The sequence below is a fragment of the Elaeis guineensis genome, chromosome 10 (genome assembly GCF_000442705.2).
Source record: "Elaeis guineensis isolate ETL-2024a chromosome 10, EG11, whole genome shotgun sequence".
Classification (NCBI taxonomy): Eukaryota; Viridiplantae; Streptophyta; class Magnoliopsida; order Arecales; family Arecaceae; genus Elaeis; species Elaeis guineensis.
The window spans coordinates 51590133-51616457 of record NC_026002.2 but is presented as its reverse complement, the minus strand read 5'-3'; positions in this window follow the sequence as shown (position 1 = coordinate 51616457).

The window sequence follows — 26325 nt, the reverse complement described above, 5'->3', positions numbered from 1 at the left end:
TTTTTGGGGGGTCGCGCAGAAGTGTAGAGGTGCCATTGAGGGGACTTTTTCCTTTATCCAATTTGGTTGAGTGGCCGAGTTTTTATCATCGTCGGGATGAGGTTCTCCTTCTGTTCTTGACGTAGTCGATCTCAGCTCAGGTCAGGATGAGGTTCCCATCCTGTTCCCAACGGGGCTGTGGGGGCACATAAGGGTCATCGCGAGGGCCTCTCCCCCCATTCGGTCTAAAAGAACTGGGCCTTCGACTTTGCTCATCTTAGGGTGAGGTTCTCCTCCTGTCCCTAACAAGGCTGTGGGGGCACATGTGGGTGCTGTTTGGCCTCTCCCTCCATCCGATCTAAGAGGAACCGGGCCTTCGACTTTGCTCACGTTAGGGCGAGGTCCTCCTCCTATCCCTGACGTGGCCGTGGGGGCGCATAAGGGCGTTGTAGGGCCTCTCCCCCCATCCGGTCTAAAAGAACCGGGCCTTTGACTTTGCTCATGTTAGGGCGAGGTTCTCCTCCTGTCCCTAACATGGCTGTGGGGGTGCGTAAGGGTGTTGAAGGGCCTCTCCCCCCATCCGGTCTAAGAGAACCGGGCCTTTGACTTTGCTCATGTTAGGGTGAGGTTCTCCTCCTGTCCCTAACATGGTTGTGGGGGCACTCAAGGGTCGTTATATGGGCCTCTCCTCCGATCCGACCTTAAAATAATCGAACTTTTATTTTACTCATGTTAGGACGAGGTTCCCCTCCTGTTCCTAACATGACCTTGTTTTAATTGTTTGAAGGGGTCACCCCCAATCGTAACAAATCCATGCCGAAAGGGAAAGACATGCAAAGTCGAAAGGAATTTTGATTCAAAGCAAAGTCGTGAGTAGTACATTTACAGGTTTCCCGAGTTCCATGGTCGCGGAAGGTCTGCTCCTCCTTGAGGTCCTCCGGTGATGGAGTCGATGGTCCCGATTGGAGGCCGATCTCCGGGCTGCTCCTCCCTCCTTGGCGGTTCAGGTTGCGGCAGGGCCCTTGGCCGATCTTCTCTACCCTCAGGCCAGCGTCGAATGAACCTGTCGAGTCGACCTCACTGGATGAGCTTCTCGATCTCGTCTCGGAGCTGGATGCATTCCTCCGTGTCTGGCCATGGTCGCGATGGTAGAGACAGAACTTGTTGGGGTTGCACTTCCTGGGGTGTGTGCGCATCCTCTCTGGCCTAGGGAGCTGCTCTCTGACCTCCATCAGTACCTGGGTCTTTGAGGCATTGAGGGGGGCATAGTTGTGAAATCTTCCCGATGGAGAATTCCGTCGGACTTCGTGGTCCGGACTTCTCTACCTACGTACTCAGGGAGGAGTATGGACACGCTTGTGCCCAGGAGGGGATTGAGAATGCGGCCAAGCTTCTCTCGGCCTTTTTTTGACTGCGGGCTTACTCGAGTCTCCCGCCTGCCGCTCTCTCGCAGTCTCCTCATCTTTCATTTTGAAGGCTTCCTCCGCTCGGGCGTACCCTTCAGCCCGAGCCAACAAATCAGCAAAATCTCTGGGGTACTTCTTCTCCAGGGAGAACAAAAGGTCATTCTTCTGGAGGCTGCCCTTCGGAGCGGCCATTGCTACCGACTGGTCCAAATTCCGAACCTCCAGCGCTGCGACATTGAAACGGTTGATGTAGGACCGAATGGACTCCCCCTCCCTCTGCTTGATATTAATGAGGGACTCCGAACCCTTCTGGGGGCGCCGGCTGCTGACAAAATGGGCCACAAATTGGTGGCTCATCTGATCGAAAGAAAAGATGGTACTCGGCTTCAGCACTGAGTACCAGTTTCTCACCACTCCCTTTAAGGTGGATGGGAAGGCCCGGCACAAAATGGCATCGGGTGCACCATGAAGCAGCATCATCATCTGGAAGGCCTCCAGATGATCAACTGGGTCCAAAGTCCCGTCGTAGCTTTCGAACTGGGAGAGTTTGAAGTTTGGCGGGATCGGTTCCTGCATGATCATTTGAGAAAAAGGAGGGTCAGTGCAAATATCCTCACCATAAGCGGAGGGAGCGTGGTGGAGTTTTTCGATCCGTCGGTTCATCTCCTGGAGTCTCCGATCCAGAAAATCTTCTCGACTTCGGGTCTCGAGGGTCCTCTGGCAGAATGGAGGCAGGAATCTTCCAGGGGTGGAGTCATGATCCGATTGAGGGCTCTCCACCCTCGGGTTCATCTTCTCAGGAAAGACGGGGCGGCTGGCCCAAGTGGCCCGCCCCACCATCGGATTCTGGTGTTCCGTTGACACTCTTTCCAGGCGCACTGATGCCTGCGGCTGCTGCTGCTGCTGCTGCATGGCCTGCACAGCTTCAGTGAGGCCTCGACCTGCTGTGCCAGCAGATCAAATTGCTCCACGCCAACCACCGTTGTCGGAGGAGGAGGAGGCTGGGAAACTGGAGGTGAGGCCGAAGCTTGAGATCTGGCTGCGAAGGCCGTGGATCGTCGTGTGGATGCCTTACGGAGAGGCATCGGACAAAGACCAAGTGGAGGAAGGAGGAGAGGGCGCCGGAAAAGATGCCCGGAGATAATCCTGTTGAGCGCTCCTTTAAGAACAAGGGTACTACGAAGGCACAGCCGCCCTCCTTCTAGCGCCAATCCTGTTGGTGCAAAAATCCGCCTGCACCGGAGAAGCTGGAGTTGTGGGGGGTGCAGTCGCCGTCAGGACCTGCAAAAGAAGTCTAAACCGGAGGTGGGATTGCTCCGGCAACACCCTCCGATGCTCAAGTCAGCTCTCTGCCTCAACAAAAATGGAGTGCTCGAACGAAAATTTTAGCAGAGTTTCGGGATAGAAAATAGAGCTTAGAGAATAACGTATCTGGGGTCTCCCTTTTATAGGCAGAGGGGGCAACAAACTGATAGCGATGCCTGTAACCGTCTGGCAGTGGGCCACCCAGAGTCAGGGGAAGTTTGTTGCGGAGAGTAGTGGAGTGGACCCGTGGCTATCACCGGGGCGTGCCACGTGGAGTCCGCCATGGGGAGCGGAGCGGCTTCCATTGTCACGACTTGCCAGAGAATGGAAGAATCATGCGGTATCCATCGCAGGAAGTGGAGCAGGATCGTGGCCACTATTACGGCCTGCCAGGGAGTGATGGGGTCGCGTGGAATCCATCGCAGGAGGTGAAGCAGAGTCGTGGCTGTTGCTGCAGCCTGCCAGGGGGTCCAGGCCTATCGGCCGGAGTTCGGCTGGGGTGTCTGACGGAGAGAGGTGGCTAGCTACCCGTCTGAGAGGAGCTTGGAGTTCGGCTCTCGCAGGAGCCCAGGCGGAGTCTTCTTTCAGTTGAAGTTGGGGATGAAGTCCGGCTCCCACAGGAGCTCGGATGGAGTTTTCCCATAGCTGGGGCTGGAGACGAGCGAAGTCTGGCTCCCATAGGAGTTCGGATGAAGTCTACCAGCAATTGGAGTTGGGGACGAAGTCCGGCTCCCATAGGAGTCCGGACGAAGTTTACCTGCAGCTAGAATCAGGGATGAAGTCTGGCTCCCGTAGGAGTCCGGACGAAGTTTACCTGCAGCAGGAGTCATCAACGGAGTCCGGCTCCAGTAGGAGTCCGGGCGGAGCCTGCAGGTGAAGTCGTGGGTGAGGCCCGGCTCCCGTAGGAGTCCGAACGAAGTTTACCTGCAATTAGAATCAGGGATGAAGTCCAGCTCCCATAGGAGTCCGGACGAAGTTTACCTGCAACAGGAGTCGTCGGCAGAGTCCGGCTCCCATTGGAGCCCGGGCGGAGCCTACAGATGATGTCGTGGGCGAGGTCCGACTCCCGTAGGAGTCCGGACGGAGTCTGCAGGTGAAGTCGTGGGCGAGGTCCGGCTCCCGTAGGAGTTCGGATGAAGTTTACCTGCAATTAGAATCAGAGATGAAGTCCGACTCCCGTAGGAGTCCGGATGAAGTTTACCTGCAGTAGGAGTCGTCGGCGGAGTCCGGCTCCCGTAGGAGTCCGGGCGGAGCCTGCAGGTGAAGTCGTGGGTGAGGCCCGGCTCCCGTAGGAGTCCGGATGAAGTTTACTTGCAATTAGAATCAGGGACAAAGTCCGGCTCCCATAGGAGCCGGACGAAGTTTACTTGCAGCAGGAGTCATCGGCGGAGTCCGGCTCCCGTAGGAGCCCGGGCGAGGCCTGCGGATGAAGTCCGACTCCCGTAGGAGTCCGGATGAAGTTTACCTGCAATTAGAATCAGGAACGAAGTCTGGCTCCCGTAGGAGTCCGGACGAAGTTTACCTGCAGCAGGAGTCATCGACGGAGTTCGGCTCCCGTAGGAGTCCAGGCGGAGCCTGCAGGTGAAGTCGTGGGCGAGGCCCGGCTCCCGTAGGAGTCCGGACGAAGTTTACCTGCAGCAAGAGTCGTCGACGGAGTCTGGCTCCCATAGGAGTTCGGGCGGAGCCTGCAGGTGAAGTCGTGGGCAAGGTCCGGCTCCTGTAGGAGTCCGAACGGAGCCTGCAGGTGAAGTCGTGGGCGAGGTCCGGCTCCCGTAGGAGTCCGGACGGAGTCTGCAGGTGAAGTCATGGGCGAGGTCCGGCTCCCGTAGGAGTCCGGACGGAGTCTGCAGGAGAAGTTGTGGGCGAGGTCCAGCTCCCGTAGGAGTCCGGATGGAGTCTGCAGGTGGAGTCGTGGGTGAGGCCCGGCTCCCGTAGGAGTCCGGACGAAGTTTACCTGTAATTAGAATCAGGGACGAAGTCCAGCTCCTGTTGGAGTCCGGACGAAGTTTACCTGTAGCAGGAGTCGTCGGTGGAGTCCGGCTCCCGTAGGAGTCCGGGCGGAGCCTGCAGGTGAAGTCATGGGCGAGGCCTGGCTCCCGTAGGAGTCCGGATGAAGTTTACCTGCAATTAGAATCAGGGATGAAGTCCGGCTCCCGTAGGAGTCCGGATGAAGTTTACCTGCAGCAGGAGTCGTCGGCGGAGTCCGGCTCCCGTAGGAGTCCGGGCGGAGCCTACAGGTGAAGTCGTGGGCGAGGTTCGGCTCCCGTAGGAGTCCGGATGGAGTCTGCAGGTGAAGTTATGGGCGAGGTCCGGCTATCGTAGGAGTCCGGACGAAGTTTACCTGCAATTAGAATCAGGGACGAAGTCCGGCTCCCATAGGAGTCCGGACGAAGTTTACCTGCAGCAGGAGTCGTCGGTGGAGTCCGGCTCCCGTAAGAGTTCGGGCGGAGCCTGCAGGTAAAGTCGTGGGCGAGGTTCGGCTCCCGTAGGAGTCCGAACGAAGTCTGCAAGTGAAGTCGTGGGCGAGGTCCGGCTCCCGTAGAAGTCCGGACGTCGCGAAGAATCCGGTCGACGCTGGCGGGGTCCTGTCCGTCGGCAAAACTTGGGAGTGTGACGGAGGCTCGGCCGCCCGGGAGGTTTGAAGAGATGTTGCCGAAGATCGAAAGTCAGTTGGATCCCCAGAGGGTCACTCCCATCACGAACTTCGGCTGGGGGGTATTTTATACCCAACATATAGCATGCATTTAAATTTGAATTTCGAATTCTCTACAGTAAATATTTTACTGTTATGTGTTCAGAACATATTATCTTTGTGCGGATAGTTGATTGCCATAATCTGATCACCATCGGGAGGATCTGATCATCACAACGTAGTCACACAATATGTCTAGCCTCTGCGGATCGTCCTCACGAAGCTCCCAATCTGATCGGCTCCTCACGAATGCTAGTTCGTGGCAGAATCTTTTTGACAATCGATGTTGATCGAACTCCTTTGATGTTGATCTGCTAACTCTTCGGATGCTCTGGATCATCAGCAGAGGTGCTTTAGAGGTTGATGAATCTCTTCCTAAGATCTGGTGGGCTCACGACACTCATAGCTCACTTTCTCACTTCCCGAACCCTAAGCAGAAATCCTAGGGTACTCTCAGAAAAGCTTGCGCCTCTTTCTGTTTCTTTTCTTTTCTCTTTTTTTCCTTTCTTTTCTCATGCACGAGACTTTTCTCATGCCCCTTTTTCTCTCTAGGATCACATTAGTGCATGCTCTATCTTCTCTTCCTTTTAAAAAGAGTGCAAAATGTGTCTTTGCAGCATTTTCTCTGCGTGAGAGGACAAAGATAAGTGGTTGCTCATTTGAATTCAAATCGAATTTGAATTCAAATGCCAACCAACTCATTCTTAACCACTCTATGCGTGAGAAGAGAGGGGCATGGGCATATTTGTGCATGGAGACTTTACACGAGAAACCTTTTCTCGTGTGGAAGAAGGGGCGCACAAAATAAAGGGTGGGCGCAGAGATTTGTTATCCATTCAAATTCAAACATCTTTTGAATTTGAATGGCCAACCAATCTCATCCTTATCCATTCAAAATGGTGCACAAAGAAGGGGTGTGGGATGGCTTCTGTGTGGGAGAAAACTCATGGGAACTCATTTCTCGTGAATTCAAATGGACGCATGTGAAGTGAGGTGGCGCAGGGAGATTAGTCAAGGTGGTTTGAAATCCAATTGAACCAACCTTATTTAAAATAGGTTAGACACAATTAGACTAAATTAAATCTAAAATAATTAGACTTAATTAGGCTCAATAACATCCTAATAAAATCAAGAATTGACTAAGCCCAACCCCTGATCAGATCAGGGACCAAACCACCTTGGCGATTAGGTCAACACTTAACCTAATCGGGTCAAACCCAACTGAATCCAATTCAATTGGACTTAATTCAAAAATAATTACTCAATCAAATTGAGTTAATTAGTGATCAAACCACTAATTAAATCTTTCATAAATATTGAGTCCAAATTCGATGGGCAATCGGATATCAGAGTCCATCGATATGAAATCCTGATCAAAAAGTCCCAAACCAGTGGGACTCTTGACCCCGATACCCAAAATGTGTGGAACTCATGATTAGAGAATCCTGATTCTCGATCACAGAGTTTCAGATACGTAGGACTCAAAGTCCACGAGCATTAGGACTCTTCATCAGCCATCAGATCAGATAGGAACCGCTAATATGTGTGACCCCGTAGGTTCGAACCTAAGCCGATAGCACAGGACCAATTCCTGTACTAATCGAAGTGACCATCTAGCAATGATACCCAACATTCGGATAGATCGAATAGTCACAATCGCAACATTCAGAACCTATGTGAATATGGTTACTGTATAATTCATCCCTTTTGACCTCAGTGTTTAGGACGACTCAAGGTTAAACTGTCAACCCTGATCAGATCATCCGAATCATGCTCAACTCAAATAGTCTTGTGACTCCTCACTAGGACTACCCTGGCCAAGGTTTTGCTAAATTGAAACACAACTATACACAGCTCCTGAACTAGAGTGGTCAATCCCATCTTGACACACGCACCGACAAGTCAAGTACTTGACTACACCTAGCATCCTTCCGTCACTGAATTAGAAATTCAGGTAGTTCAGTGCCTAAGTGCAGTGAGTTACTTGCAAGTCACCATGGCGGTCTCAGGTCAGAGAGACATTTATACCCATATCCCATCGGAGTAAATCTTGATAGCAGAAATAACTCCGGAGTCGGTCACGTTCAGTGCAGATGTAGCCTTATATCTCACCTGTATGCCATACCAGTGTCTCCACACTCCTTGGTTAAGAGGACAACCATCCCATATGTCACACAACAACCTATGCTTGATAAATATTGTCATCCTTGGTAACAATGTATCATTTGATTGTGAACAGGTTTAAGGACTAAACGACAAATCCTCCTTTGTCAATTCTAAATAGTCCTAAGGACTTCACCACAACACAGGAGTTCATTAGAAGATGAAATAATTTGTGATAAAAAATATCAAAATAATTTTTATTTATTTATAATTTATATACTAATACAGAAAAGAGTACAACCGTCAATATGCTGACGATTAGCTTTGGGATACTATTCCTAACAATCTCTCACTTGGCCTAAAGCCAATCGGTGCAATATCTAATATCCATCTTCGACTTGAAGTCATCGAACTCCTTCACCACAATGGCTTTAGTGAATGGGTCGGTCAGGTTCTCCTTCCCGTCGATCTTCTGAAGGTCGACGTCACCTCGATCCATGATTTTTTGAATGAGATGGTAGCCGTGCAGAATATGCTTCATTCGCTGGTGTGCCTTCGGTTCCTTCGCCTGAGCGATGGCTCCAGAGCTGTCACAGTAGAGCAGAACTGGACCAACAAGGGAGGATGCTACTTCGAACTTGATGATGAATTTTCTTAGCCACACTGCTTCTTTAGCAGTATCTGATGTAGCGACATACTCTGCCTCACAAAATGAATCAGCCACTATGTACTGCTTGGAATGCTTCCAGCAAACAGCCCCACCATTAAGGGTAAAAACAAATCCCGACACACTCTTGCTGTCATCGTGATCATAAGACACCCCAGAGTTCAACTGTCAACTCTGATCAGGTTGTCCACATTGTATTTCAAAATATCAAATCCATCTGATGGATTACCCTGACCAAGGTTTTGCTAAATTGAAATACAGCGACTCATTCTTCTCCAACTCTTGGAGTGGTCAATCCCAACTCGATCATACTCTGACTTTGAAAGTACTTAACTGTGCCCAGAAGCCTTCCATCCCTGAATTAGAAATTCAGTTAGTCCAATACCAAAGCACAGTAAGTTGCTTGTAAGTCACTGAGGTGATCTCAGGTCTAAGGGACACTTATACCTATATCCCATCAGAGACATTCTCGACAGCAGAATACTCTGGAGTTGGTCATGTTCAATGATGATGTACCAGTACATCTCACCTGTATGCCATATCAGTGTCTCCACACTCTTTGGTTAAGAGGACAACCAACCCATATGGCCTACAGCAACCTATGCTCGATAGAAGCTGTCGTCCTTATTAACAGCCTATCATTTGGTCGTGAACTGTTTTAAGGACTAATCGATAAATCCTCTCTTTATCAAATCTAAATAGTCCTAAGGACTTCATCATAACAACAGAGTTCATTAGAAGATGAAAGCTTATGATGAAAATGCCAAATATATTTTATTTATTAACAAATCAATTACAATACTTGGTTGCTCAACCATCAACAGCTTGACGATTGGCTTTTTGGGACACATTTTCCAACAGTAGGAAGCTTCTCCCAGATCCTTCATGGAGAACTGTGACGACATCCAAATCTTTATTTCCTGTAATGCAGGAACATCATTCCCAATTAAGAGAATGTCATCCACATACAATACAAGAAATACCACCACTGGACCATTAGCCCACTTATAAATGCAGGGCTCTTCTCTATTCTTAACGAAGCCATATGTTTTGATCATCCTATCAAAATGTATGTTCCAACTTTGGGATGCTTGCTTAAGTCCATAAATGGATCTCTATAGCCTGCACACCTTAGACCCATCTGTGGATGTGAACCCTTCAGGTTGTATCATATACACCTCTTCGTCCAGCTCTCCGTTTAGAAAAGCTGTTTTCACATCCATCTGCCAGATTTCATAGTCCAGATGGGCAGCTATCGCAAGCATAATTCGAATGAATTTGAGCATTGCCACAGGAGAAAATATCTCATCATAGTTTATACCATAACGTTGATGATATCCCTTGGCAACCAGACAGGCTTTATAGGTCTCCACCTTTCCATCTGCGCCTCTCTTCCTCTTGAAGATCCACTTACACCCTATGGATTTTACTCTTTCAGGTGGGTCAATCAATGTCCACACATCGTTGACCTTCATGGACTTCATTTTGGATTTCATGGCCTCTAGCCATTTCTCAAAGTCAGGTCTCTGCATTGCATCCATGTAGGTGATCGGATCCTCATCGTTTTCATCAAGTTCGACAGGATCACCATTTCGGACCAAGAAATCATAGTATCTGTCCGGTTGACGTGGAACTTTACCAGACTGCCTTAAGGGTGCAAGAACAATGGGCTCTAGATTTGATCTAACCAAATTCGGTTCAGGTTCAGCTACTTGTGTCGATTTTTTCACCTGTCGAACTTCTTCAAGTTCGACCTTAGAGGCAACAGTCCCTTCACCAAGGAACTTCTTTTCCAAAAAGATTTTCTTAAGGCTGACAAACACCTTTTGCTCATCAGCTAGGTAGAAATAATACCCTTTGGTCTCTTTTGGGTACCCTATGAAATAACACTTGTCAGACCTAGGTCCAAGCTTGTCCGTAATTAAACATTTAACATAAGTCGGACACCCCCAAACCCTAAGATGCGAGAGTACTGGCTTACATCCTATCCATATCTCATATGGCATTTTGGTTACAGACTTACACGAAACCCTATTTAGAAGGTAACAAGCCGATTCGAGCGCATATCCCTAAAGAGAGATCGACATACCAGCAAACCCCATCATGGATCAAACCATGTCCAACAAGATCCAATTCCTCCTTTCAGACACACCATTATGCTGTGGTGTTCTAGGAGGAGTCCACTGAGAGAGAATCTTATTCTTCTCAAGATATGTCAGAAACTCATTGGAAAGGTATTCACCTCTTCGATCAGATCGAAGAGTTTTAATACACTTCCCAGTTTATTTTTCTATCTCATTTTGGAATAGTTTGAACATTTCAAACGACTCCGACTTATACTTCATTAAGTAGACATACCCATATCTCGATAGATCGTCTGTGAAGGTTATGAAGTAGAAAAATCTACCTCTTACACTTGAGCTCATGGGTCCACATACATCAGAGTGTACCAGACCCAAGAGTTCACTGGCTCGCTCACCTTTTTTAGTAAAAGGTGATTTGATCATTTTACCAAGAAGACAGGACTCACAGGTTGGAAGTGATTCACAATCACCTATTTCAAGAATTTCTTCTTGAGCCAACCTATTTATCCTGTTCTTATTGATATGACCTAGCCTACAGTGCCAAAGGTAGACTTCTGACACATTATCTATTCTAGGGCATTTACCGAAGGTTTGAACCACATTAACAGACTGTGATATTAAGTAAATTTTATTATTTAATTATCCAACAAACATTGTAACACCATTCAAAATGATATTGCAAATATTTTTTTTTATTAAAAATTCATAACTGTACATGGTCAAAAGGCCTACAGAAATAATATTTAATAAAAAACTTGGACAATAGTGACATTCACTCAGAATTACGTTACGAGAATTGATTACAAGGTTCATGATTCCTAAAGCTAGAACTGAAACTTTGCTTCCATCTCCAACATTCAGGAACCTCTCACCTTCATCAAATCTCCTACTGACCTGCAGACCCTGCATCGAATTACAGATATGATAAGGGCTTTCGGTATCCAATACCCAGGCAGTAGTATCACAAATGGAAAAGTTGCAAGATGTTATCATATAATTATCTTGCTTCTTCTTCGACCTGTTCGGGTCCAGGAAGGCAATATATAGAGGACAGTTCCTCTTCCAGTGCCCCTACTTTTTGCAAAAGAAGCATTCCGCATAGCTCTGATCGGGCTTGCGCTTCTTGATCTGATCCTGTGCAGACATCCCAGCATGCGGCTGCACCTTCTTGTTCTTCTTCTTCTTGTTCTTCTTCCCTTTCTTAAAGGGTCGACGACCAGAAGAAGACCCTCCCACAACATTCACCGACTCCTTATGGAGCTGGTGATCCTTCTCAAAGTTCTGCAGCAACCCCAACAAGCCGTGGTAGTTCACTACAGACTTTGTCATCCGAAAATGAGTAAGAAAGGGGAGGAAGGACTTGGGCAAAGAATTAAGGATCGCATCCTTAGTGAGCTGATCATGCAAGAGAAAGCCCAGTTTACTTAGGCACTCAATCATTTCGATCATGTACAGTACATGATCGGTGACTGAGGCCCCATCCCTCATCCGAGCATTGAAAATGGCATAACTAGTTTTGTGCCTTTCAACATCGTCAGGCGTGCCAAAGGAGTCATTCAACATTTGAAGCATCTCCTGCAGCTAGACGTTCTTGAACCTACGACTGAACTTATCATTCATTGCTGCCAGTATTATGCACCGAACGATGGTGTAGTCATTGAGCCACTTCTGGTAAGTGTCTCGAACCACACCTCTAGCATTCGGGGCTGGCTCCTCAAGTGCCGGATCTGTTACTACATAAAGGATCCGCTCATGCTCAAGGATGATTTTTAATTTTTGATACCAGCTATCGAAATTAGGTCCCATGAGCTTGTCATTATCTAAGAATGATCAGAGCGACAGGGTAGTGGCCATAGCTGCATAAAGAAAAATCAGACCTTTATTAGTATATAAATTATTAATACTAAAGACTTGAACTTTAGTCTAAAGTTTCTTTCAGTATTTTTACAAACTGGTAGCCTTAACCTCCAATTCGAGGAATTACTTTAATTTCTTAGTGGGTACTAGAATCCACACAGACCACACACGAGCCCAACTTTGGTTGGTTAACCCATGTGCATCTATGGGTAGGTTCATAACCAGTTGTTTCTCTAAATAACTTCTAGTAATTAATTTTGCCCCAGAACCTAAAAGTAGGCTTTGGCCTCCACTGAAAAGATCTGGTTAGGTCTAACCATTAACATGATTAGATTTGGTGAATTGGATCAATAAATGATCAGGCCTAACTTTGGCCGGCCAACCTGACCACCATCAGAAAGACTCAACCAAATTCTCATATTATGAATGATAATTCCATTAGTCAATAAGCACCAGGCCTTTGGGCCTCCAATGATTATTAAACTAATGGACTCATTATCACTCACTTAATGGGAGGCTATGACTTAGTTATCACTATAACTTAATCATTTTAGGGACCTAATAATTTTTGAGAATTTTTATTAAAGGATAGAAGAGAAGAAATTAACCAACCAATTTCAATCCTCCCACTGACTTCACCAAGTCAGATTAAAAAGGATTTAATTAAAGCCGGCATTAGGAGCACCTAAATCAGTCACACTGATTTACCTAATGACATGGGTGAGCCCTAATTACTAAGTGATCTAATCAAAACCTAACTCACCAGGTTGGCCAGGTAAGTGAGATCAGTGGTGGGGATATGCCATTAACTCGTCAGAGATCGAATCAATGCGAGTAGCTCCCACTTAAGAACCACTGGTCAAACTGCTGAACTTACCTTAGACACCAACCGGTTCATTAGTTTTAATTTGATCAACTTAGTAAATAGGGTTCCACTGCGTAGCCATGAATTAAGTCTATCTTGGTCTAGTTAAAGATATGGACCCATTCAACTACAACTATTGGAGTTGAGTCTAGAGAGTCCTTGACCTAATCTAATTCAACTTTTGATTAGATTTGATCAATTACTCTAATTTAGTTCATTTCTTTAAGCTAACCTTAGGTCTAACCCAATTATGGACCTAATCCATCTAACCTATTGATCCACAAGTTTATGCAATTGTCTTAGGTCTTAATTCACAATTCTAGACCAACTAGACAATACTTAATTTTTTTAATTAAGTATTTGGGCTGATCGGTCAGGGTTTGGCTTTTCGAAAATAATTTTTAAATTTGAAAGGTTTTATTTTTTGTTCACCAAATATGTTGACTCATTTCACAAACAGATCAGTATATTTCATAAACAGCAATCCTATTGCTAATTACATAACAGAAAATAACTCAATCAAAATAAATCATGAATATTCTTTTAGATCCAATTGAACATATTCATGATAAATTTTATAATTGAACCTTTACAATTAAGTTCTTTCGCTGCTTCATCTGCATGGGATATAATTACAGCGACACTCCTACCACCATAGGAGAACCCCATCGAATGGGAGGAGAGGGCCTTTAAACTCTACTTTTCTCCTATGACCGGATGACCATGGCAACCAATCCAATTAGACTACTTGTTACTTGGATCAAGTATATCTAACTATACCAATTTCAAATTTTAAATTTCAAATTTTGAATTTTGAATTTCAAATTTCAAACAAATTTCAAATTTTTAAATTTTAAATTTTGAATTTTAAATTTTGAATTTTAAATTTGAAATTTTAAATAAATTTTAAATTTTAAATTTTAAATTTTAAATTTTGAATTTTAAATTTTTTAATTTTGAATTTTAAATTTCAAATTTCAAATTTTGAATTTCAAATTTTTGAATTTTGAATTTCGAACAACTTTTAAAATTCAAATTTTAAATTTTGAATTTCAAATTTCTAATTTAAACTTTTAGATTACAACTTAATCTACGCATGCACATATATATATCATATTTTAGAACCCGCTCTGATACCATTTGAAGTGAATTTTAGTGCAGGGGTAAAACGGTAATTTTAAAACTTTTTCAAAATTACTATTTTACAGTGAAAATTATTAATTAATCTAATTAATTAATATATATAAATCCTACACAAGGATCTAAATATGATATATATATATATAGCATGTATTTAAATTTGAATTTTGAATTCTCTACAGTAAATATTTTACTGTTACGTGCTCAGAACACATTACCTTTGTGCGGGTAGTTGATCACCACAATCTGATCACCGTCAAGAGGGACTAATCATCGCAATACAGCCACACAGTATGTCTGGTCTCTGTGGATCATCCACACGAAGCTTTCGATCTGATCGGCTCCTCACGAATGCTAGTTCGTGGCAGAACTCTTTTGACGGCCTATGTTGATCGAACTCCTTCGATCTTGATCTGTCGACTCTTCAGATGCTCTGAATCGTCAGCAGAGATGCTTGAGAGGTTGATAAATCTCTTTCTAAGATCTGATGGACTCACGATACTCGTAGCTCACTTTCTCACTTCTCGAATCCTAGGCAGAAACCCTAGGGTACTCTCAGAAAAGCCTGCGTCTCTTTCTGTTTCTTTTCTTTTCTCTTCTTTTCTTTTCTTTTCTCATGCATGAGACTTTTCTCACACCTCTTTTTCTCTCTAGGATCAAATTAGCGCATGCCCTATCTTCTCTTCCTTTTAAAAAGAGTGCAAAATGCATCTTTGCAGCATTTTCTCTGCGTGAGAGGATAAAGATAAGTGGTTGCTCACTTGAATTCAAATCGAATTTGAATTCAAATGCCAACCAACTCATTCTTATCCACTCTACACGTGAGAAGAGAGGGGTGTGGGCATATTTGTGCATGGAGACTTTACACGAGAAACCTTTTCTCGTGTGGAAGAAGGGGCACACAAAATAAAGGGTGGGCGTAGAGATTTGTTATCCATTCAAATTCAAACATCTTTTGAATTTGAATGGCCAACCAATCTCATCCTTATCCATTCAAAATGGTGCATAAAGAAGGGGCATGGGATGGCTTTTGTGTGGGAGAAAATTCATGAGAACTCGTTTCTCGTGAATTCAAATGGGTGCATGTGAAGTGAGGTGGTGCAGGGAGATTAGTCAAGGTGGTTTGAAATCCAATTGAACCAACCTTATTTAAAATAGGTTAGACACAATTAGACTAAATTAAACTCAATATAATTAGGCTTAATTAAGCTCAATAAAATTCTAATCAAATCAAAAATTGACTAAGTCCAACCCCTGATCAGATCAGGGATCAAACTACCTTGGCGATTAGGTCAACACTTAACCTAATCGGGTCAAACCCAACTGAATCCAATTCAATTGGACTTGATCTAAAAATAATTACTCAATCAAATTGAGTTAATTAGTGATCAAATCACTAAGTAAATCTCTCATAAATATTGAGTCCAAATCTGATGGGCAATCGGGCATCAGAGTCCATCGATATGAAACCCTGATCAAAAAGTTCCAAACCAGTGGGACTCTTGACCCCGGTATCCAAAATGTGTGAAACTCATGATTAAAGAATCTTGATTCTCGATCACAGAGTTCCAGATATGTAGGACTCAAAGTTCATGAGCATTAAGACTCTTCATCAGCCATCAGATCAGATAGGAATCTCTAATGTGTGTGACCCCACAGGTTCGAACCTAAGCCGATAGCACAGGAACCAATTCCTGTACTAATTGAACTGACCATCTAGCAATGGTACCCGATGTCTGGATAGGTCGAATAGTCACAATCGTAACATTCAGAACCTACGTGAATATGGTTATTGTATAATTCATCCCTTTTGATCCCTGTGTTTAGGACGACTCAGGGTTAAACTGTCAACCCTGATCAGATCATCTGAATCGTACTCAACTCAAACAGTCCTGTGACTCCTCATTAGGACTACCCTGGCCAAGATTTTGTTAAATTAAAACATGACTGTACACAGCTCCTGAACTGGAGTGGTCAATCCCATCTTGACACACGCACCGATAAGTCAAGTACTTGACTACACCCAGCATCCTTCCGTCACTGAATTAGAAATTCAGGTAGTCCAGTGCCTAAGTGCAGTGAGTTGCTTGCAAGTCACCATGGCGGTCTCAGGTCAGAGGGAATTTATACCCATATCCCATCAGAGCAAATCTTGACAGCAGAAATAACTTCAGAGTCGGTCACGTTCAGTGCAGATGTACCCTTATATCTCACCTGTATGCCATACCAGTGTCTCCACACTCCTTGGTTAAGAGGACAACCAATCCATATGGCACACAACGACCTATGTTTGATAAATATTGTCATCCTTGGTAACAACGTATCATTTGGTCGTGAACAGGTTTAAGGACTAAACGACAAATCCTCCTTTGTCGATTCTAAATAGTCCTAAGGACTTCACCACAACACAGGAGTTCATTAGAAGATGAAATAATTTGTGATTAAAAATATCAAAATAATTTTTATTTATTTATAATTTATATACTAATATAGGAAAGAGCACAATCATCAATATGCTGACGATTGGCTTTAGGACACTATTTCCAACACATAAAGAGCCTCTTCAGAAGAGTCGAGCTCCTTTGCCAGCTCACCATTCTTGTTCTCCATCTGCTTCAGTTGATATCTCAACAAGTCAATTTTCTCGCTCGCCACCACAAGTTTCAAGGATGGATCATTAGGGGTGGAGCCAACAAAATTAGCAAGGTAATATCCTACCTGTGCAAAATTTTATAAAATAAATATCAAAAGCATTGTAGGTGGTAGAAGATTGAAAGATAAGTGTTTGGAGACTTTTTATCTGGATGAGAGATCTAAAGATGCCTAATATTTGTTGTTGCGCTCCTCGTCCATCCAAAGGTTGCCCCTCCAATGGAGGAAGAAAATCCCTTAGGAGTTTTGCCATGACTTGGAGATCCTCTATCACTGAGGGAGTAGAAGATGCCAGCTATGAGGGACCCACGTGGAGGATATGTAGGGAAAATTTAGTGTAGGAGTAAAATGATAATTTTAAAATTTTTTTAAAATTATGATTTTACAGTAGAAAAATATTAATTAATCTAATTAATTAACATAAATTTATCCTACACTAGGATCTAAATATAATATATAGCATGCATTCATTTAAATTTGAATTTCAAATTCAAACAGTAAACACTTTACTATAATGTGTTCAGAACACAATACCTTTGTGCGGATAGTAGATCGCCGCAATCTGATCACCGTCGGGAGAGTCTGATCATCGTGCTGCAGCCACACAGCATGTTTAGCCTCTGCAGATCGTCCATACAAAGCTTCCGATCTGATCGACTCCTCACGAGTGCTAGCTCGTTGTAGAGCCCTTTTGACGGCCGATGCTGATCGAACTCCTTCGATCGATGTCTGTTGATTCTTCAGATGCTTCGGATCATCAACAGACATGCTTGAGAGGATATTGAAGATCTTCCAAAAATTTTATGGGCTCACGACACTTGTAGCTCACTTTCTCTCTTTCTGAACCCCAGGCTAAAACTCTAGGGAACTCACCGAAAACCTGGCACCCACTTTTTTTTTTCTTTCTTTTTTCTCTTGAAAGGATATGGACTTCCTTCTCACGCACAAAACTTCTCATGCCCCAAAATTTTTTTTCAAAAATCTTCTTCTTGCACGCCCCACTCTTCTCCTCCTTTTATAACAACATCAAACGTCTTATCCAAAAGAAAGGATAAAGATGAGTAATTGCACATTTGAATTCAAATCAAATTTTGAATTCAAATGGACACCAACTCATCTCTTATCCACTAAAGGTGTGAGGCATGGCTTAAATTGTGCATGGAGTGATTTCTTGAGAAACCTTTTCTCATGTAATAAATGGGACGTAAAAAAAGGGATAAGGTGAAAAGATTGATTGCCCATTCAAATTCAAACTTTATTTTGAATTTGAATGGCCAACCAATCATTCTTATCCATTCATATGGCACATTAAAGTGGGGCGTGGAGAGGGCTTGGCGTGAGAAAATAATTCATGAGAAGTTCCTTCTCATGAATTCAAATGGGTGCAATGGAAGTGAGGTGGCGCATGGAGATTGGGTCAAGGTGGTTTAATTATTTAAACCAACCTAATTGAACCAAATAATTTAGGTCCAATTAGATTAATTTAAATCTAACTAAATTAGGCTTAATTAGGCTCAATAAAATCCTAATCAAATCAGAAATTGACTAAGTCCAACCCCTGATCAAATCAGGGACCAAACCATCTTGACGATTAGGTCAACTCTTAACCTAATCGGGTCAAACCCAACTGAATCCAATTCAATTGGACTTGATCCAAAAATAATTACTCAATCAAATTGAGTTAATTAGTGATCAAATCACTAATTAAATCTCTCCTAAATACTGAGTCCAAATCTGATGGGCAATCGGACATCAGAATTCATCGATATGTAACCCTGATCGAAAAGTCCCAATCAGTGGGACTCATGACCCTGGTACCCATAATGTGTGGAACTCGTGATCAAAGAATCTTGATTCTCGATCACTGAGTCCCAAACATGAAGGATTCTATACCAGCCATCAGATCAGATAGGAACCTCTAATGTGTGTGACCCCGTAGGTTCGAACCTAAGCTGGTAGCACAGGAACCAATTCCTGTACTAATCGAAGTGACCATCTAGCAATGGTACCCGATATCCGGATAGGTCGAAGAGTCACAATCGCAACACTCAGAACCTACATGAATATGGTTACTATATAATTCATCCTTTTGACCCCTGTGTTTAGGATGACTCAGGGTTAAACTGTCAACCCTGATCAGATCATCCGAATCGTGCTCAACTCAAACAGTCCTGTGACTCCTCACAAGGACTACCCTGGCCAAGGTTTTGCTAAATTGAAACACGACTGTATACAGCTCCTAAACTGGAGTGGTCAATCCCATCTTGATACACGCACCGACAAGTCAAGTATTTGACTACACCTAGCAGCCTTTCGTCACTGAATTAAAAATTCAGGTAGTCCAGTACCTAAGTACAGTGAGTTGCTTGCAAGTCACCGTGGCGGTCTCAGGTCGGAGGGATATTTATACCCATATCCCATCGGAGCAAATTTTGACAGCAGAAATAGCTCCGGAGTCGGTCACGTTCAGTGCAGATGTACCCTTACATCTCACCTGTATGCCATACCAGTATCTTCACACTCATTGGTTAAGAGGACAACCAACCTATATGGCACACAATGACCTATGCTTGATAAACGTTGTCATCCTTGATAACAACATATCATTTGGTCGTGAACAGATTTATGGACTAAACGATAAATCCTCCTTTGTTGAGTCTAAATAGTCCTAAGGACTTCACCATAACATAGGAGTTCATTAGAAGATGAAACATTTTATGATGAAAAAATATCAAAATAATTTTTATTAATTCATAATTCATGTACATATTCAAAAATGAGCACAACCGTCAACAAGCTGACGATTGGCTTTGGGACACTATTCCCAACAATCTTCCACTTGGCCTAAAGCCAATCGGTGAAGTATCTAATACCCATCTTTGACTTGTAATTGTCGAACTCCTTCACCGCAATGGCTTTAGTGAATGGGTCAGTCAGGTTCTCCTTTCCATCGATCTTCTGAAGATCGACGTCACCTCGATCCATAATTTCTCAGATGAGATGGTAGCGACGCAGAATATGCTTCGTCCACTGGTGTGCCTTTGGTTCCTTCATCTGAGCAATGGCTCCAGAGCTGTCACAGTAGAGCAGAACTGGACCAACAAGGGAGGATGTTACTCCGAGCTCGGTGATGAATTTTCTCAGCCACATCACTTCTTTGGGAGCATCTGATGCAACGACATACTCCGCCTCGCAAACTGAATCAACCACTGTGTGCTGTTTGGAACTTTTTCAACAGATAGCCCCACCATTAAGGGTAAAAATAAATCCCGACACACTTTTGCTGTCATCGTGATCAGACTGAAAACTAGAGTCTGTAAACCCTATAAGTCTCAAGTCTGATTCATCATAAACAAGCCACTGGTCCTTAGTATTTCTTAAATACTTTAGGATGGTTTTAACAACCTTCCAGTGATTCTCCTCTGGATCAGATTGGTATCTACTCACTACCCCTAGTGAGTATGCCACATCTGATCATGTACATGTCATGGCGTACATGATAGATCCCACTGTCGAAGTATATGGAATCCTACCCATACGCTCTCTCTCTTGAGGTATTGTCGGATAATCCCTCTTCGAGAGACAAATTCCATGGCCTATCGAAAGATAGCCTTTCTTGAAATTTTCCATGCTGAACCTCTTCAGCATAGTATCAATGTACGTGGACTGAGATAAACCAAGCAACCTTTTAGATCTATCCCTATAGATCCTCATCCTTAGGATGTAGGAAGCTTCTCCCAAATCCTTCATGGAGAACTGTGACGACAGCCAAATCTTTATTCCCTGTAATGCAGGGACATCATTCCCGATTAAGAGAATGTCATCCACATACAATACAAGAAATACTACTACTGGACTATTAGCCCACTTATAAATGCAGGGCTCTTCTCCATTCTTAACAAAGCCATACATCTTGATCGTCTTATCAAAATGTATGTTCCAACTCCGTGATGCCTGCTTAAGTCCATAAATGGACCTCTGTAGCCTGTACACCTTAGACTCATCTGTGGACGTGAATCCTTCAGGTTGTATCATATACACCTCTTCGTCCAGCTCTCCGTTTAGGAAAGCTGTCTTTATATCCATCTGCCAGATTTCATAATCCAGATGGACAGCTATCGCAAGCATAATCTGAATGGATTTGAGCATTACCACAGGAGAAAATATCTCGTCATAGTCTATACCATAACGTTGACGATATCCCTTGGCAACCAGACGGGCTTTATAGGTTTCCACATTTTCGTCTGTGCCCCTCTTCCTCTTGAAGACCCACTTACATCCTATGGGTTTTACTCCTTCGGGTGGGTCAACCAATGTCCACACATCGTTGACCTTCATGGACTCTATTTTGAATTTTATGGCCTCTAGCCATTTCTCAGAGTCGGGTCTCTGCATTGCATCCATGTAGGTTATCGGATCCTCATCATTTTTATCAAGTTCGATAGGATCGTCATCCCGAATCAAGAAACCATAGTATCTGTCCGATTGACGTGGTACTCTACCAGATCGCCTTAAGGGTGCTTGAACAATGGGCTCCGGATCTGATCTAATCAAATTCGGTTCAGGTTCAGCAACTTGTGTCGGTTTTTCCACCTGTCGAACTTCCTCAAGTTCGACCTTAGAGGCAACCCTTCACCAAGGAACTCCTTTTCCAAAAAGATTGCCTTAAGGCTGACAAACACTTTTTGCTCATTAGCTAGGTAGAAGTAATACCCTTTGGTCTCTTTTGGGTACCCTATAAAATTATACTTGTCAGACCTAGGTCCAAGCTAGTCCGTAATTAAACTTTTAACATAAGTCGGACACCCCCAAATCCTAAGGTGCGAGAGTACTGACTTACGTCCTATCCATATCTCATATGGCATTTTGGTTACATACTTACTCGAAACTCTATTTAGAAGGTAACAAGTCGATTCGAGTGCATATCTCCAGAGGGAGATCGGCAGACCAGCAAACTCCATCATGGATCGAACCATGTCCAACAAGGTCCGATTCTTCCTTTCAGATACACCATTATGTTGTGGTGTTCCATGAGGAGTCCACTGAGAGAGAATCCCATTCTCCCCAAGATATGTCAGAAAATTATTGAAAAGGTATTCACCTCCTCGATCAGATCGAAGAATTTTAATACACTTTCCAGTTTATTTTTCTACCTTATTTCGGAATAGTATGAACATTTCAAACGACTCCGACTTATACTTCATTAAATAGACATACCCATACCTCGATAGGTCGTCTGTGAAGGTTATGAAGTAGAAATATCCACCTCTTGCACTTGAGCTCATGGGTCCACATACATCAGAATGTACCAGAGCCAAGAGTTCACTGGCTCGCTCACCTTTTCCAATAAAAGGTGATTTGGTCATTTTACCAAGAAGACAGGACTCACAGATTGGAAGTGATTCACAATCACCTACTTCAAGAATTCCTTCTTGAGCCAACCTGTTTATCTTGTTCTTATTGATATGACCTAGCCTACAGTGTCAAAGGTAGACTTCTGACACATTATCTATTCTAGGGCATTTACTGGAGGTTTGAACCACATTAACAGGTTGTGATAGAAAGTAAATTCCATTATTAAGTTGTCCAACAAACATTGTAACACCATTCAAAATGATATTGCAAACATTTTCTTTTATTAAAAATTGATAACCGTTCATGGCCAAAAGGCCTACAGAAATAATATTTAATAAAATGCTTGGACAATAGTGACATTCACTCAGAATTATATTTCGAGAATTGATTACAAGGTTCATGATTCCTAATGCTAGAACTGAAACTTTGCTTCCATCTCCAACATTCAGGAATCTCTCGCCTTCATCAAATCTCCTACTGACCTGTAGACCCTGCATCGAATTTCAAATATGATAAGAGCTTCCGATATCCAATACCCAGGCAGTAGTATCACAAATGAAAAAGTTGCAAGGTATTATCATATAAGTACCTTACTTCTTCTTCGGCCTGTTCGGGTCCAGGGAGACAATATATAGAGGACAGTTCCTCTTCCAGTGCCCCTGCTTCTTACAAAAGAAGCACTCTGCTTGGCTCTGGTCGGGCTTGCACTTCTTGGTCTAACCCTGTGCAAACGTCCCAGCATGCAGCTGCACCTTCTTATTCTTCTTCTTCTTGTTCTTCTTCTTCCCTTTCTTAAAGGGTCGACGACCAGAAGAAGACCCTCCCACAACATTCACCAACTCCTTATGGAGCTGGTGATTCTTCTCAAAGTTCTGCAGCAACCCCAACAAGCTGTGGTAGTTCACTGCAGGCTTTGTCATCCGAAAATGAGTAAGAAAGGGGAGGAAGGACTTGGGCAATGAATTAAGGATCGCATCCTTACCGAGCTGCTCGTGCAAGGAAAAGCCCAGTTTACTTAGGTGCTCAATCATTTCAATCATGTACAGTACATGATCAGAGACTGAGGCTCCATCCCTCATTCGAGCATTGAAAATGGCACAACTAGTTTTATGCCTTTCAACATCGTCAGGCGTGCCAAAGGAGTCGTTCAATAATTGAAGCATCTCCTGGGGCTGGGCATTCTCGAATCTACGACTGAACTCATCATTCATTACCGCCAGCATTATGCATCGAACGGTAGTGTGGTCATTGAGCCACTTCTGATAAGTGTCTCAGACCGTCCCTCTAATGTTCGGGGCGGCTCCTCAGGTGCCAGATCCGTTACTACATAAAGGATCTGCTCATGCTCAAGGACGATTTTTAATTTTCGATAGCAGCTATCGAAATTAGGTCCCATGAGCTTGTCATTTTCTAATAATGACCGGAGGGATAGGGTAGTGGCCATAGCTGCATAAAGAAAAACCAGACCACTATTAGTACATAAATTATAAATACTAAAGACTTGGACTTTAGTCTAAAGTTTCTCGCAGTATTTTTATGAACTGGTAGCCTCAACCTCCAATTCGAGGAATTACTTTAATTTCTTAGTGCGTACTAGAATCCACACAGACTACACACGAGCCCAACTTTGGTTGATCAACCCATGTGCATCTGTGGGTAGGTTCATAACCAGTTGTTTCTCTAAACAACTTCTAGTAATTGATTTTACCCCAAAACCTAATCAGTAGGCTTTGGCCTCCACTGAAAAGATCTGGTTAGGTCCAACCATTAACATGATTTGATTTGGTGAATCGGACCAATGAATGATCAGGCCCGACTTTGGTCGGCCAACCTGATCACCATCAGAAAGACTCAAACCAAATTATCATATTATGAATGATAATTCCATTAGTTAATAAGCACCAGGCCTTTGGGCCTTCAATGATTATTAAACTAATGGACTCATTATCACTCACTTAATGGGAGGCTATGACTTAGTTATCAATATAACTTAATCATTTTTAGGGACCTAATAATTTTTTGAGGATTTTATTAAAAGATAGATGAGAAAAAAATATCCAGCCAATTTCAATCCTCCCACTGACTTCACCAAGTCAGATTAAAAAAAAAATTTAATTAAAGCTAGCATTAGGAGCACCTAAATCAATCAAATTGATTCACCTAATGACATGGGTGAACCCTAGTCACCAAGTGATCTAATCAAAATCTAATTCACCAGGTTGGCCAGGTAAGTGAGATCAGTGGTGGGGATATGCCATTAACTCGTCAGAGATTGAATCACTGCGAGTAGCTCCCGCTTAAAAATCACTGGTCAAACTGCCAAACTTACCTTAGACACCAACCGGTTCATTAGTTTTAATTTGATCAACTTAGTAAATTGGGTTCCACTATGTAGCCATGAATTAAGTCCATCTTGGTCTAGTTAAAGACATGGACCCATTCAACTACAACTATTGGAGTTGAGTCTAGAGTAAACTTGACCTAATCTAATTCAACTTTTGATTAGATTTGACCAATTACTCTAATTTAGTCCATTTCTGTAAGCTAACCTTAGGTCTAACCCAATTATGGACCTAATCCATCTAACCCATTGATCCATAAGTTTATGCAATTGTCTTAGATCTTAATTCACAATTCTAGACCTACTAGACAATACTTAATTCTTTTAATTAAGTATTTGGGCTGATGGGTCAGGGTTTGGCATTTTGAAAATAATTTTTAAATTCGAAAGATTTTATTTTCTATTCATCAAATATGTTGACTCATTTCACAAATAGATCAGCACATTTCATAAATAGCAATCCTATTGCTAATTACATAACAGAAAATAACTCAATCAAAATAAATCATGAATATTCCTTTAGATCTAATCTAACACATTCATGATAAATTTCATAATTGAACATTTACAATTAATTCCTTTCGCTGCTTCATCTATATGGGATATAATTACAGCGGCACCCCTACCGCCATAGGAGACCCCATCGAATAGGAGGAGAGGGCCTTTAAACCCTGCTTTTCTCCTACGACTGGATGGCCATGGCAACCAACCCAATTCGATTACTTACTACTTGGATCAAGTATATCTAAATATACCAATTTCAAAATTTAAATTTCAAATTTCAAATTTCAAATTTTAAATTTTGAATTTCAAATTTCAAACAAATTTCAAATTTCAAATTTCAATTTTTTGAATTTTAAATTTTGAATTTCAAATTTTGAATTTTAAATTTTGAATTTTAAATTTTGAATTTCAAATTTAAAATTTCAATCAAATTTTAAATTTTAAATTTCAAATTTTGAATTTCAAATTTTTTGAATTTTGAATTTCAAATTTTAAATTTTAAAATTCAAATTTCAAATTTTAAATTTTAAATTTTTGAATTTTGAATTTCGAATAACTTTCAAAATTCAAATTTTAAATTTTAAATTTCAAATTTTAAATTTAAACTTTTAGATTTCAACTTAATCTATGCATGCAAATATATATATCATATCTAAGAACCCGCTCTAATACCATTTGTGGAGAAAATTCAATACAAGGGTAAAATGGTAATTTTAAAACTTTTTCAAAATTATGATTTTACAGTGGAAAAATATTAATTAATCTAATTAATTAACATAAATTTATCCTACACTAGGATCTAAATATGATATATAGCATGCATTCATTTAAATTTAAATTTCAAATTCAAACAGTAAACACTTTACTGTAATGTGTTCAGAACACAATATCTTTGTGCGGATAGTAGATCACCGCAATCTGATCACCGTCGGGAGAGTCTAATCATCACAACGCAATCACACAGCTGTCTGGCTTCTGCATATCATCCACATGAAGCTCCTGATCTGATCGACTCCTTACGAGTGCTAGCTCGTTGTAGAGCCCTTTTGACGGCCGATGCTGATCGAACTCCTTTGATCGATGTCTATTGATTCTTTGGATGCTTTGGATCGTCAACAGACATGCTTGAGAGAATGTTGAAGATCTCTCTAAAATTTTGTGGGCTCACGACACTCATAGCTCACTTTCTCTCTTCCCGAACCCCAGGCTAAAACTCTAGGGAACTCACTAAAAATCTTGCACCCACTTTTTTTTCTTTTCTTTCTTTTTTCTCTTGGAAGGATATGGACTTTCTTCTCACGCACAAGACTTCTCACATCCTAGAATTTTTCTTCAAAAATCTTCTTCTTGCACGCCCCACTCTTCTCCTCCTTTT